We start from the raw sequence: 16,325 nt of genomic DNA, 5'->3' as shown, positions 1-16,325 counted from the left end.
ACAAAAAATTGGGACCTTTGATGCCGTATCAAGATTCTTTGCCCTTATAGTTTTGCCAGGGATATTAAGTCATTGCTTTTATGTAGGTTAACATGTAAATGCGTAAACATTGGTTAGATTGTGACCTTTGTTTTTCAAAAAATCTGACCAATTTTGTTCTAATTGATTGTCTGTTTTCATTTGAATACCACTGAACCATCTATGGCATGGTTAAATTTCAGTTTCTAATTTCAAATGTTGGAGATCAATGAAAAATAACGTCAATTAGATATATTGACTATAAGATTGGTGTCAGAGATTTTTGATTACGCAGAAGCTGATAGAGGAGGAAGCAATTGAAATCGGCCGGAATGTGTTTAATTCGACTTGTTAGTCTTACTTTGAAGTAAAAAACTTAATTTACTTCAACTCTGACAGATCGAATATGAGTCAGAAAAAAATCTGTGCAAGTAAATCTATCGAGTAATATCTTGTTACAGTGTTAAAATTTTCTTACAATGTATTTATTCAGATGAACAGTTTTTTATAATTAAAACTTCAAAAAGATTTTGTGGTAGACATTAATCAAATTCTCCACGTCAGAACTTAGTCTGTATTGGAATCAACTTAAAATCTTCGGTTTCAAAGCAGAATGCTAGTGAATTGACAGAGCGCGAGAAAATTGGCTAAGCGTTTTCCAAGTCTGTTAACCGCTGCTCTGATGCTGATATCCTAGAGCTCAATGTGTTAGTTCGACTGTTCAATATACTTATATCACCGCTGTTTTCTAATGCTCGCTTTTCAGCTTCGATCACGTTGTCTTCGCTCTTGAAAATAGTTTCATTCAATTTATCTAAGTCAATCGCAAACAAGTCTACTTGTTTCTGCGTTCCATTTTGAACAGATTGAAGTGATAAAAGTGATCCGTTGATACCATCAAAGTTACTTTCCAATGCATCCAACTGAAACATAAAAAAGAGCTTTTGTCTCAACTCGGCTACCCTAGTTGGGAAATCTTCGGTATTCAAATTGCTGGTTTCGTCATTTTTTTCTAGCCTCTAGCCATAACGACGATATTTCCTGTGAAATTTTTGTTGATTTCCTTGTTTGTGCACCATATTTAACATAACAAAGATTTGGTATCATCGTTATTAAACGAATGACAAATTCGGTATTGTCATTTTTAAACGTAAGATAGATTTGGTCTTGTTTTAAGAAACACCAGTATTTATAGTCCAGCAGACCGAGCAATAAAAACGATAGGCTTGAGGCATTTTGAAACGCAACCAACCGTCATAATCATTGTTTGCAAGTACTTCAAAATAATCGATAGTCCAAAAGCATGCTTCAGTTTTTAACTCAAAAGTAATCAAGAAACTTCTACTCGTTTATTTATTTTTGTGAATGAGCTAAAAAAGAATTTTCAATGAAATGGCAGAATTTATTTCTTAGAAGAACGTTTGAAGTTCCTGCAAAAAGACCGTATCATAGCGTTTGACTAAATTATGCACAGAAAAAGCAAATTTTCTAATAAAAAAACCGACAATTTTTTCCGTCTAAAACCGCACGTACCGACAATCTCTAACGTTTAAAAACCAAACACACCGATTCTTCTGAAACCGGACATACCCAATCTCTCAAAAAAACGGCAATACCGAACAGAGCGAACATACCGAAGCTTTCCTACGTTTGAGACCAACGATACCGAAGTTTTCATACTAATTTTTGTCGTTTTTTTCTGTGTTCTTAATTAGGGTATTAAGATTTCATCATTTCTTCCCTATTTCCTACAAATAGTGGAAAATGTTGAAAAAAATTTAAAAGAAAGCTTACAAGTTAAAGACCTGTTTGACATAACAAAACTATTTCGGGGAAACATTACATTTCGTCAAGCGATGGGTTGAAAACAAGGAATAAAAAATCGTGCCTTTGATAATGTTGTGGCACTTTGTGAGTTGGAATACTCCCGATTGGTAACTTGTACACTCTCTTTGAGGAGTGAAATTTGTTCCTCCAAATCCTTTATCGTTGAGTTGGCATTTCTTAATATAAATCCATATACGCAAGTAAAAGTTATCAAAAGAAATAAAGAGATAACGGAACAACTTATTAGAACTACAAGAATCCATTTAGGTATAATAATTTTTTCACTCTTTAACCAAACGGCTCCAATTTTTCGCGCTGGGTCATTCAATTGAAACTTTTCGGGAAGGTCATTGAGTGTTACTTGTTCTTTATCGGGTGCAATATAACTGTTTTGCTCACGCGAACCAGATGGTGTTTTGCCGCTCATAATTTGACCTTATACAAATTGAAATGATCATCAAATTTTTTTATTCAATGCAGATAAATCAAGTTTTTTGCATAAACTGAAAATTAATAACTGAAAATAACTAAATTTTCAATCACTGTAGCAATAACTTTTAATACAACGATCTTCTATGCAGCTGTTCAGAAAAAATACATATCAAGCATACTTTTTGAGCGACTTCGCAAAGAAAAGTTAAAGTTATCAAAAAGAGATCTAAAAATAGCAGCTGTGAACGAAAACAAAAGCTATCAGCAAAAAGAAAAAAATAATCATTTTCATTGTTGTTCAACTCACTAGTTGATTGTTCAATATGATTTTGCTGAGCAAGTTGAATAAGTTGAATGCTACGTTGAAACAAGTAACTGCATACAGTAATTAGTATTGCATTTTGTGTGTATGAGAATATTACCCATTTTTGACTTTTAGGGAAGAAAAGACAAATAATCGATGAGCAAGATAGGAAACTAGAACCAGTGCCACTGTACAAAGAAATTTACGATTCCACAAGGTTCATTTTTTGCAAATTTCTGCAGTTCTCACTCAATAAGGGAATTTTTACCGTACTTTTTTTGTAGAAAAAGAGTAACTTTGGTCAACATCAACATCGATCAAATTTTCTTTCTGACTTAACATGTGCTGCCAAACACTTTATTTTATTAAATATTGAGCAGCAGTGAGTGAAAATAACACCGGCATCGTAAAAAAGCCAATTTTGTCTTCTCTTCCATACAATTTAATAACGTCAGATGAAAAACGCAAGGCAAAAAACGCAACTACCAAATGACTTTGATTACGACTGAGAGAAAAATTGCCTCAATTTTACTGAGAAATAAGTTATGCTTGCTTGAAGTTTTCTATCCTGTCAGTATTGTGAATGGGAGATATTGCAGTAAATTGCCGAGCACATATTGAAAATTTGTTGGATAACGTAATCTAATTTTAAATATTGTTCCGACTCCACTTGTGGGGGGGGAGGAACTATATACACAAATTGTTTTTTTTTGTTCAGTCAATTTTGGCCGATCGATATATTCATCGGAGAGAATTGTGAGTGGTATCATTAAAAAGCTATTCCAGCGAAGAATTCAAAAAAAAGATTTTTTTGTTTTTTTCTAGGATTTATCGAGGATTGAAGTTTTTGGTGAACACGGGATATTTGTTCACTTTTAGTGTGATTTTTCTTCAAAATAAGAAATTTTCTAAAAAATAGTATTTCAAACTTGAATTTCTTGCAAAATACTTTAATCCGATTTTGCCTTCCTAATAGACTAAAGGCGATAAAAAATACCAGTTCTATTCTTATAGGGAGCTTCAATATCAAAAAAAAATTGGAAATCTATTTGAGAGCTCTTTTTCTTTTTTTTATAAAACATTTCTTTTTTTTGCTTTTTTAAGTAACCTAGAGTTAGGTCACTTTCCATATCATGTTTCATTAATGACATCCTCATTTACAGTCAATTGAAGCCCAATGAACAAAAAAAATGTTTTCAAGGAATTGCTTATGATTTTTTTTAAAATTCGATTATGAGTTTTCGTAATTTTAAATGAAATTTTGGTTTTCTCTTTGAGGTATTACTAAAATTGTGCAGTCTTATGGCATGGACTAATGGACTAAGAGTGCAATATGTTTTGTAATGAGATCCAAGTGACCATATCTAGTGCTTTGAGTGGACAGCTAATGGCTCTTAAGTAAATATAAGTTTTCGAAATCTTTTTTGAACATTAACCAGTCATAAACTTATTGTCGTGAACTGTAAGTCAGTCTCTGTGATGACAGCACCCATCCGACTGTAACCAAAATTGAGCTAGCTTGCATTTTTATCTTCTAACTTTTAGTATTAAGATTTCAATGACACAAGATTTCAAAAAGTTTTTAAATTTTTTTTGGATATTTCCGTTTTATTAGTTACTTTTGAAATCTTATCGCATTATCCTAAAATCGACAGCTCATTTTGGCTTAAAGAAGATGTTCAGTGGATCACAGATAAAGTATTCAGAGAAAAGCTTGTTGTTTCAAATGCCTTCCACCTCTTCTTCTCGCCTTTCTCTACTGAATTTTTGGTTTTTGCCTGATTTTATTGTTGTTTTCATACTCATAAGACGTGCTGTGATGTCTAATTGATCACCGATGCATGACAAACATCCCAATTAATCGTATTTATTGTCTTTTGTTGAAATTTTCTGAATTTAATGGCTGTTAAGAATTTAAAAATAATTTTTCGAAAATTTTTTTGAGCTTTAACCAAACTTAAAATTTTTGTGAACTGTTATTCAGTCTCAGAATTGACAAAGCCCATTTGCTTTCTTCTGCAATTAAAAAAAATCGTTAGGGGTGTTATCTTCTGACTATTGATTATATGACTTCAAAGACACAAGAATTCAAAATTAAAAAAAAAAATGGTTATTTCAGTATTATTGGTTACTTTTGAACTCTTATCACTTTATTCAAATATTATACACATAGTCCAAACATTTTTATAATCGTATTGGCTTGCGAAAGAGTTTTAGTGGATCACAGATAAAGTTTTCAGAGAAAAACTACTGATTTAAATAGCTTCAAAGTTTCCTTCCCGCGCTTTTCACCTGAATTTTGGTTTTCGCCAGTTTTTGTTGTTGTTATCATAGTCTTAAGACTTTTTGTGATTTCTTATTGATTATCTATGCATGACGAATTTTTTTTATGCCATCTTGTTATTTCTGAGCGTAGTTATTGACCTCTGTTAAAAGATTTTGGGTTTGTTGGCTGTTAAGACTTCGAACAAATTTTTTTGAAAATTTTTTTGTTCATTAACCAGCCCTTGACTTTTTTTTCGAGGACTGTCAGTCGGTCTAAATACTTACAGGATACCTTTTGATTTCTAGTTCAATCAATTTTGATCTGGTTAGCGTTTTCAACTTCTACCTATTAGTTTTAAAACTTCAATGCCACGAGTTTTCTAATTTTAAAAAAAATTTGTTTGTTTACTTTTTCTTATTTTTGGATGCTTTCGAAATTTTTTCACATTATCCTCATAATGTTAGTTCCCATTGGTTTTGGGAAGACGTTCAGTTGATCATATACAAAGTATTCAGAGAAGAACTAATGATTTAAATTGCTTCGACACTTTCCTGTGGCACTCTTTTACTGAATTTTTCGCTTTTGCCTATTGTTGTTGTTGTTTTCATAGTCCTAAAACCAATTGTGATCTTTTTTGATTATCTATGCATGACAAACAATTTTTTCTGCCATCGTGTTTTTTCTGCGCATAGTTATTGATCTCCGTTTTAGGCTTTTCTGGTTAATGGCTGTTAAGACTTCAAAAATAGTTTTTCGAATTTTTTTGAACATTAACCAATCCTGAGCTTTTTTTCGTAAACTGTCAGTCGGTCTTAGTACATTCGGGTTCCTTTTTTATTTGTGATGCAGCCTAAAATAATGTGGTTAGCTGTTTTATCTTCTACCAAATAGTTTTAAAACTTCAATGCCACTAGGTTTCATTTATTTTTTAAATATTTTTGGGTACTCCTTTTTGTTATTGGATCCTTTTGAAATCTTATCACACTATCCCATAAATGATAGATCCCATTGGTTTTGGAGAGACGTTCAGCGGATCATATAAAAAGTTTTCAGAGAAGAACTTGTGATTTAAATGGCTTCGACACTTTCTTCTGGCACTTTCCTTCTGAATTTTTGGTTGTTGCCTCTTTGTTGTTGTTTGCATTGTCTGTTACTTGTTGTAAGGTCTAATTGAAAAAATATGAATATCAAACAAACTTATTGTCCCATGGAGGCACAAATTAGCTTTTTTAGTGGATTCGGTTGAAAGCTAATGAAATTATTGGCGTTGATACTAAGAGTTTACTCAAAAATTTCGTGGTTCTAATGTATATGTTCATGTTTCAATTTTAGAAGTTATATTGATAAAAAAGAGAAATCGTATTGTTGTTTAAAAGTCAATTGAACATAAAAAAATTTAGTTAAAAATTCAAGTTTTTTAATGCCGTCGAAACTTTTCTCGCTCAATTTTTTTTTGAAATTGCTGTTTTTGCCTGTTTTTGTTCTTTATGTAGCTATGAAATGCTGACATGTCTCTAGGTTTTCAGAGAAAAGCTTGTTATTTCAATTGATATCGACCTTTTCTTCTCGCACTTCTCTACTGAATTTTTGGTTTCTGCCTGATTTTATTGTTGTTTTCATCCTCATAAGATGTGTTGTGATGCCTTATTGATCACCGATGCATGACAAACATCCTCTTTTGAAGCAGGTTTAATCGTATTTATTGTCTTCCATTGAAACTTTTTGAATTTAATGGCTGTTACCAATTTAAAATTAATTTGTCGAATTTTTTTTGAGCTTTAACCAATCTTAATATTTTTGTGAACTGTTATTCAGTCTCAAATGACAAAACCCACTTGCTTTCTCCTGCAACTTAAATAGATCTCGTTAGAGATTTTATCTTCTGACCGTTGATTATATGACTTCAAAGGCACAAAAATTCAAAATTTAAAAAAAATGGTTATTTTCGTATTATTGGGTACTTTTGAAATCTTATCACTTTATTCATATATATACACATAATCCAAACATTATTCTCATCCCATTGGCTTGCAAGAGACTTTCAGTGGATCAATGATAAATTTTTCAGAGAAAAGCTAAAGGTTTGAATGGCTTCAAAGTTTCCTTCCCGCGCTTTTCTACTGAATTTTGATTTTCGCCAGTTTTTGTTGTTGTTTTCATAGTCTTAACACTTATTGTGATCTCTTTTTGTTTATCTATGCATAACGAACTTTTCTTTATGTCATGGTTTTTTTCTGAGCTTAGTTACTGACCTCTGTTAAACAGCTTTTGAGTACTTTGGCTGTTAAGATTTAAAGAAAAATTTGAAAGTTTTTTTGATCATTAACCAATCCTAAACTTTTTTCGTGTACTGTCAGTCGGTCTCAGTACTTACAGGATCCCTTTTCATTTCTAGTGCAGCCAAATCTAATCTGTTTTATTTGTCTCGTAGTCACTTTAAGGTCAGATCTGATTGGCTCTGGAATAAGGCATGGCTTTAAGTATTTTAATCAGTAGATAGTTTGCGCAACGATTGTTTTAAGCTCAAACATCTATTTTTGTTATTTCTTCATTTGGTTGAGAATTAAGTCAAAAAGGTAGATGAGCTCGGGTCGGAACATCATGTGCAAACGCACATTAACGAGCCGCTTTAGCTCCTAAATGCCCAAATCCCAATCATTGGTTTTTTCCATGGCGCGTTCCAGAAACACTCCCATTTCACTTTATTTATTAAAAAAGTGGAAAGTGGTATAGATAAAAGCGTAAGCAAAAGTTGTTTTGAAATGCTCTTACACAAGCATTAGCACGATAAACTATAAACGGAACTCACTAACAAAACAGTTTATTTTCACTCGACTCTTTTTTGCTCCAAAAATGCATAGCAGCCAACTCTCATGAAAAATTTTATCGTTACGTTTAAGCCCGCAGTAGTTACGCGCCGCCCCCAGGTACAGAGCAAGTGCCATTCCATAATAAATCATTATTTAAAAATATGGCACGTGCTTCGGGGTTTGCGAATAGTATGTGCCCACTAAGCTGGGGGTGCAAACGGAAAAGATCCGGAAAATGTTTAAGTGAGATTAGGCATACTTAATCTTACAATGTCATCAAATACTGCTAGTTTTGATGATTGCGGTTGTACTTTTGTTATTAGCTCAACAGTCAATGAGATCATAAAATGTATTACCCATGCTGGTTTTAATCATCCTTGTCCAAGTGATCTATATCCGCTGCATAAAACTTAGATTTCTGAAAGATTTGAAATGGATTCAAACAATGAACATGGAGAAAAAAATCAATTTAAATGTCTTCCAGGAGGATAGATTATTTTCAAACAGTTTATATTCCCAAAGAATCACTTTTTCTTGTTGAAAAGAAGAAATGTCTTCCAGGAGAAATGTCTTCCAGGAAATAAATCGATAGTGCTACGAACGATCGTAGTGTTACGATTGTTTGTACTTTCATCGAAAACTTGCTTATGTTTTAATTCAAAATATTTAATCAGTTTCAAGTTAGTTCTGACTACATGAAATGTTTATGCTTTGTTTGGACGTTGCTTTTAGGCGCATTAAAAATTTCATTAAAAATGGTTCTTTCGGTTGTTTAGTGCTGAACTTCTGTTTCATTTAAGCTTCTGTTATTGGGAAAAATTTTTGAACTAATGGTTGTTTGGAGAGCAAAAATTCAAAGCAGCTGAGCTTATTTTGTTTGGATCTTATCACAAGATGAATCTTATCACATAGGAATCTTATCAAATCTTATCACAAAACTGAGGAGCCACATTGTTTAAAAAAATGTTCTTTCTTCATACTTTTACTTCCCTTATTGAACCTTTCAGTCTGGGCACTCCAAGTGAGAGACCCAAATACCCCTGAAACCCTCATTGCGAGACCGAAGGAGATCTACCATATCAGTTTCCCGCCCAGGATAACATTCCTCGTTCTCGGATGGTCCGAAACTTATGTGCGTCACTCAGGTCACTCTGATCAGAGCTACCTTGGACCTAGAATAGAGATCTTATCGTTAGAGGTTTTATCTTCTGGCTATTGATTGTATGACTTCAAAGATACAAGAATTCAAAATTAAAAAATGAATATTTTCTTAGTATTGGGTACTTTTGAAATTTTATCACTTTATTCATATATATACACATAATCCAAACATTATTCTCATCCCATTGGCTTGCAAGAGACTTTCAGTGGATCAATGATAAATTTTTCAGAGAACAGCTAAAGGTTTAAATGGCTTCAAAGTTTCCTTCCCGCGCTTTTCTACTGAATTTTGGTTTTCGCCAGTTTTTGTTGTTGTTTTCATAGTCTTAAGACTTATTGTGATTTCATATTGATTATCTATGCATGACGAACTGTTTTTTATGCCATCTTGTTATTTCTGAGCATTGTTATTTACCTCTGTTAAACAGCTTTTGAGTTCATTGGCTGTTAAGATTTCAAAAAAAATTTGTTCGAAAATTTTTTTGAACATTAACCAATCCTAAAATTTTATTTCGTGTACTGTCAGTCGGTGTTAGTACTCACAGGATCCCTTTTTTTTCTAAAGCAGCCAAAATTAATCTGATTAGCGTTTTTATCTTCTACCTATTTGTTTTAAAACTTCAATGCCACGAGTTTTCTAATTTTAAAAAAAATTTGTTTGTTTACTTTTTCTTATTTTTGGATGCTTTCGAAATTTTTTCACATTATCCTCATAATGTTAGTTCCCATTGGTTTTGGGAAGACGTTCAGTTGATCATATACAAAGTATTCAGAGAAGAACTAATGATTTATATAGCTTCCTCACTTTCCTCTGGCACTCTTTTACTGAATTTTTGGTTTTTGCCTGTTTTTGTTGTTGTTTTCATAGTCTTAAAACTTATTGTCACCTCATATTGATTATCTATGCATGACAAACAGTTTTTTATCTGACATCGTGTTTTTTCTGAGCATAGTTATTGATCTCCGTTAAAAGATTTTGAGATTAATGGCTGTTAAGACTTTAAAAATTGTTTTTCGCAGTTTTTTTGAACATTAACCAATCCTGAGATTTTTTTGGTGAATTATCAATCAGTCTTAGTACTTTCGGGTTCCCTTTTTGTTTGTAATGCAGCCAAAAATAACCTGGTTAGCGGTTTTATCTTCTACCAAATAGTTTTAAACCCTCAATGCCACTAGTTTTCATATATTTTTTTTATATTTTTGGGTACTTTTTCTCATTATTGTATCCTTATGAAATCTTATCACCTTATCCCAATAATTATAGTTCCCATTGGTTTTTGGAAGACGTTCAGCGGATCATATATAAAGTTTTCAGAGAAAAATTTATGATTTCAATTGCTTCGACTCTTTCTTCTGGCACTTTTCTACTGAATTTTTGGTTGTTGCCTCTTTGTTGTTGTTTTGATTGTCTATTACTTGTTGTAAGGTCTTGTTGACAAATTATGAATATCAAACAAACTTTTTGTGAAAAATTTTTGATTGCTAATTTTTTTGATGTTTTTTTTGTCTCGTAGTCTCTTTAAGGTCAGATCTCATCGGCGCTGGAATAAGGCATGGCATTATGTATTTTTATTAGTAGATAGTTTGCGTAACGATTGTTTTAAGCTCAAACATTAATTTTTGTTATTTCTTCATTTGGCTGAAAATTAAGTCAAAAAGGTAGATGAGCTCGGGTCGGAACATCATGTGCAAACGCACATTAACGAGCCGCCTTATCTCCTAAATGCCCAACTCCAATCATTGGTTTTTTCCATGGCGCGTTCCAGAAACACTCCCATTTCACTTTGTTTTTTTTTTGAAAAGTGGCCTAGATAAAAGCGTAAGCAAAAGTTGTTTTGAAATGCTCTTACACATGCATTAGCACGATAAACTATAAACGGAACTCACTAACAAAACAGTTTATTTTCACTCGACTCTTTTTTGATCCAAAAATGCATAGCAGCCAACTCTCATGAAAAGTTTGATCGTTACGTTTAAGCCCGCAGTAGTTACGCGCCGCCCCCAGGTACAGAGCAAGTGCCATTCCATAATAAATCATTATTTAAAAATATGGCACGTGCTTCGGGGTTTGCAAATAGTATGCGCCCACTAAGCTGGGGGGGGGGGGGCAAAACGGAAAAGATCCGGAAAATGTTTAAGTGAGATTAGGCAAACTTAATCTTACAATGTCATCAAATACTGCTAGTTTTGATGATTTCGTTTGTACTTTTGTTATTAGCTCAACAGTCTGCAGTCAATGAGATCATAAAATGTATTACCCATGCTGGTTTCAATCATCCTTGTCCAAGTGATCTATATCCGCTGCATAAAACTTAGATTTCTGAAAGATTTTAAATATATTCAAACAATGAACATAGAGATATAGAATCGAATTAAATGTCTTCCAGGAGAACTTATATTCAAAGAATTTATATTCTCAAAAAAATCACTTTTTCATGTTGAACAGAAGAATAATTCGATATTGCTACAAATGATAGTAAATTTAAGTGTTACGAATGTTTGTTTTTTCATTGAAACTTTGCTTATGTGTTAATTCAAATTGCTTAATCAGTTTCAGGTTAGTTCTGACTACATGAAAAGTTCATGCTTTGTTTGGACGTTGCTTTTAGGCGCATTAAAAATTTCATTAAAAAGGTTCTTTCGGTTGTTTAGTGCTGAACTTCTGTTTCAATGAAGCTTCTTGGGAGAAATTTTTGAACTCCTAATGCTTTTTTGGAGAGCAAAAGTTTAAGGCAGCTGAGCTTATTTTGTTTGGATCTTATCACATAGGAATCTTATCAAATCTTATCACAAAACTGAGGAGCCACATTTTTTAAAGAAATGTCCGTTTTTCATACTTTTACTTCCCTGTTTGAACGTTTTAGTCTGGGTACTCCAAGTGAGCGACCAAAGTACCCCTGAAACCCTCATCGCGAGACCGAAGGAGATCTACCACATCAGTTCCCGACCCAGGATAACATTCCTCGTTCTCAGATGGTCCGAAACTTATGTGCGTCACTCAGGTCACTCTGATCAGAGCTACCTTGGACCTAGCACCTCATCTTTGATTCAAAAGAAACATTGCCAAAGTCAGCATTATCATGACCATGTTTCACATTGTTTTTGTCAATCATATGTTCCCTCTCCATGAGAGAGGATGCTTTTTGAAAAAAGATATCCTCAAAGAGGGTGCTTTTGAGAAAAGATTTTTTTCTCATAAAATCGTCTGAAACTCTTTTTGTGACTGCCGTGATTAATAAAACACATAGACATGTAGCCCAAAAAACGTAGTTATAGCATTGGAATCAAAAACGTTCATTGTCAACGTTTTTAAATTCATGTTTTGTTGGAGTATTCTTAATTCAAACTATTCCAAACAGAACTGCCATGACTAAAAAAGGACGAATACTAATATTTTCAATGAAAACATGGCGATACACTGATTTCAACTTGCTTTTCTGCTGCCTTATATTTTTCAAGGAAGCTGAAAAAGGAAAACCTGTTGACTTTATGAAAACTGGGTTTTTAAGGTTCTTCATTCTAACATTATAGTTGCATCATAAGCAACTAACCTTCACATTCATCATTGTCATTATCTTTGTCGTTTTGCCAGTTTGCACTTTAAGGCCGTTGAAAACAGTGAAAATATATTGTACACTTTGCATAAATGATATTTCCAAGACTAGTATTCTACCTTCAGCTGCAGTCATCCGGCAGCTGAGCGAATATTCTCTAATTTCAAGAGAGTTGATCGATTTAATTTGAGATAAGACTTTTGCATCATTTAATGCGGCAGTTGAAATGCTATTTTGATTTTCGAACTCAAACTTGCTGTCTTCTGTGTCTTTTAAAGTTTTGTGCGGTCCAAAAAATGATCCTTAACAGTTGTTTTTCCTAATGTGACATTTTCAAGTTGAATGGCTGTCCGATTGATCTTAAATGACCATGCTATATCTCAAAGAGTAACCCTCATTTCAAAGACAATACTTGAGAATCAAAACCACAACTGCCCAGCCTATTTCAAAAAAAATTCTGTGTGACATACTGCATATCATGAGTAGAACAAGAATGTTGTTTGGATACACTGATGCAGTACTTATCCAGCGAAATAGAGTTTGAATGCAATGTTGCAGGACTGATATCCTATGAGTCTTGGGCACGGGAACTAACTGTTCTGATTATGTGATCTACTTTTATATAATATTCATTCCTAATTGAAACAACTTCCAGTTTTTTTTTCGAAAAAGCAAAAAGGAAGAAATCCTAAATTTTCTTTTAGGAACACAAAGAATGAAATGATCTGATAAATATTTAAATTATTCAACATTCTTAATCTGATATCAGTGTCTTTAAAATTTGTTTAATATCATCATAATGATTTTTTTTGTTTTTTTTTTATCTTGGCGTGGGTAAAACGTCTAGGGTCCTATATCTCGCTCTAACTATGTTTTTTTCTCTCTAACTGAGTTTTTTTTGAAAAAAGAAAGAATTAGTAGATATAAATCAAATGTCCAACAAATTTTAAAATTTTTTTGTCATTTGAGTGCATCGAAAACCTAAACTGACAAGACATAACTTGCCGCCACAGAGAAATTTTCTTTAAGTTTTTCAAAATTAAGCTCAAAACGAAATTAAGAATTTCTCTCAGATTCCAAAGAGATGAAAATTGCACTTTAAACTTGTTTAGCCTTCGGATGCCCATTGGTGATTCTATTAGAGAGATAAATTTTGATTTGATGGCAAGTAGCAATGGCAGTTGGTTTAAGACATGTTTTTGTCCCTGCTCATTTCATGTGATCAAAAAGTAAGCAAAACTTCAATATGTGCTAAACAAAAATTCTTGATTTTGTCACTCATCTATTTGTTGTCCTATTTTGTGCCTAGTAAGATATTATTTCAGCGTAAAATTGGGTACCGAGGTCTATGCTGAGTCTGTAATCCGAGCAAACAACATTATGCAATCTCGGATTCATCATCTAGTGTAATGCGAATGATTCGGCCTAAAATTTTTTTGATGTCAAAGACATTTCCTGAAAAAGTAATAAGAGCCAATGATCTCGAATATTCTCTGCTTTCTTTTAAAATCAAGAAACTGATTAAGAAAGGCTATATCGACATCTCAGAAAAATTTCCCTAGCAGGCAGAAAAAGTGAACGAAAAAATCCCTCTCTTTTAAGTCATCTAATTATATACCTTGGGCCAAAAAGGTATAACTAATGCATCTTTGCTTGGCACTAAAAGTTACAAGTGATTTTCCCCCTCACTTAGAGTAATAAGTCAACTGATTAGATTGTAATAGTTTTTGATAAAAGATCTTCGCTCGACCAAATACAAGATTGCAATAGTGGTGGAAATTGAAATTTTACTTAGTGAAATAAAATGGGACAATAGATTAACTTTATCTGGAGAAAGCCGAATCCGTGAAAATTTGTTTCAGGAAGCACTTAATCTATCAGTTCAAGGTGTTTTTTTTTGTCTTTTTTTTCAGTCAAATTTCAACATCCAAGTAAGCTGAACAAAATTATAGCGGAAATCCATTGATACTTTATTAAAATTCAGAAACAAGAAAAATCAGCTAAAGATTAGTTTTGGTCTACTGATAACTTGGTGTATTTTAAAGTACTGAATTTTCAGACGTATGAAGGAAATACAAGAAGGAAGTAAAATGCTTCTTTTTATCAGTTGCATACTACTCTCGTCCAAAAAATTGACTAAATTTAGTTCTGATGTTGATTCGATTTATCATTGTCAACAGAAATTCATCACTTAGATATAAGTGTTCCCCTATTTCAAAGAGATGTTTACGTGTTCCAAGCTTCAGCGACCAGAGTTATTGAACCCGGAGGTTGGCGCCTGAGCAAATCAGCGCTGAATCAGTCTAAAGACCTTCTGTTTTTTTAGGATGGCCAGTTCTCTGTTCATATCACTATTTACACTGGTTAGTCTGATTTTTGAGTAAAATTTACTTTATGAAAAATAATATGTTCAGCTTAACTTCCGCCAACAAGGCTTGATTTATATGCGATTCGAACTTTCACGTGGGTACTTGTAACAAATAATTTGCGTAGTAAGTCGTAACCACTGAGCTAAATGGGCTTTGTTGTAGTTGCCAACAAACCAGTTTGAATATAAATAGTGTGTATACTACTATAGTGATTACTAGTTATAAGCTAAAAAAGTATGACACTATTCTGCCCAGACATAATTTTGGGGCATGAGTAATGTTCAGACTATGCAGGATAAGTTTAGCCTGGGCGCACTCTATGACCTCAATTTAATCAAAATGGAGAATGACTGCCCATAAAGACACTTAAAATATTCTGGAGATACCATGTTTTAGAACTGAATTAAATTCTTATTCTTGAAAGGTGCTGGTTCAGCGCTGAAAAAGCTCTTGGACTCAAGACCGGGAACCCACTTTATGCCTAAGTTTTAGGGAAAAAATTAGATACAGCAACAATTTCTAGACTCAAAACTGAATTTAAAACCGGTTTTCTAGCTTTAGTGTTGTAGTGGCAACAAACGCTGATATTCAGGCTCATTATTATCTGGATCTTGGCAAATTGCTCTTTATCACCGTTGAACGGGGTAAAAACCGATTGTATAATTTGCATCACGAATTTTCTGAGACAATAATTCTACCTTCAACTATAATCATCACGGGTCTGAGCAATTTTTCTATGATTTCAAGATTTTTGACCAAAACAGTTTAAGAAAAGCCATTTGACTAATTTAATGAGACAGTTAAAATGCTGTTTTGAATTTTGAATTCGAAGTTCTTGTCTGCTGTTTTCAAATTTAAACGGTCCAAAGAGGTTTCTCAGCAGTTACGGCTCTTAAGATGACGTTGTCAATTCAAATTACAATTCGATTGAGCTGAAGCAACCTTGCAATGTCGCAAAAAATAACCTTTGCTTTTGTTATGCAGTGTGATTATCTTTCTCGAGTAGATTGCACTGCAATTGTGATATTTAGATTTGAGTGGGCATTTGCGTTGCGATTTCCAGTCTAGTTACTTGAAATTTTTTTCTTTAAAACAATGGTTGGAGATTGCGCCAGGAATGACCACTTAGTTGTTAGATACTTAATTGAAGAACTTTGTTCAGAGATTGAAATATCAAATGATTCGAGAGGATGAAATTAGTAGAATGAATTTAAAAGAAAATTGGTTCAGATATAGCAATGAAAGTGATCAGAATTAATCACGCAATACAACGGAAATACTAAAATGATTATATTGTGAACGCGTCCTGACTATACATATGAACAAATAAAAATAAATATCAAAAACTGAACAGAAAAATGAATTTAAAATTAATTAAATTTACAAAAAACGATAGGACATATAGTCAAGATGTCTTATCCGTATGATATTACCCTTTTTGTAGGAAATGATAATGTAGAGCATAGTAAAATAGAAATCTGAAACTTATTCGCTAAACACCGTTTACATAATAATTAATATATTTTTGTAGTATATAAACAAACAAGTTTTTTCGTATTTATCAACAGAAAATAAAATAAACCC

At 32.9% G+C, this 16,325-nt stretch overlaps 1 long non-coding RNA gene across 1 annotated transcript; it reads right to left on the bottom strand.

The window, feature by feature from the left end:
* Positions 1–429: 429 nt before the first annotated feature.
* Positions 430–2,462, bottom strand: LOC142350717 (uncharacterized). Its single transcript, XR_012760898.1, has 2 exons — positions 1,907–2,462; positions 430–941 (listed from the first exon to the last, which is right to left on the bottom strand). It is a non-coding gene; the product is annotated as an uncharacterized LOC142350717 (long non-coding RNA).
* Between the last annotated feature and the right edge of the window lie 13,863 nt (positions 2,463–16,325).

The sequence above is a fragment of the Convolutriloba macropyga genome, chromosome 12, assembly GCF_964194025.1.
Source record: "Convolutriloba macropyga chromosome 12, txConMacr16.3, whole genome shotgun sequence".
NCBI classification, from domain to species: Eukaryota; Metazoa; Xenacoelomorpha; order Acoela; family Convolutidae; genus Convolutriloba; species Convolutriloba macropyga.
This window is presented reverse-complemented; position numbering and strand designations above follow the sequence as displayed.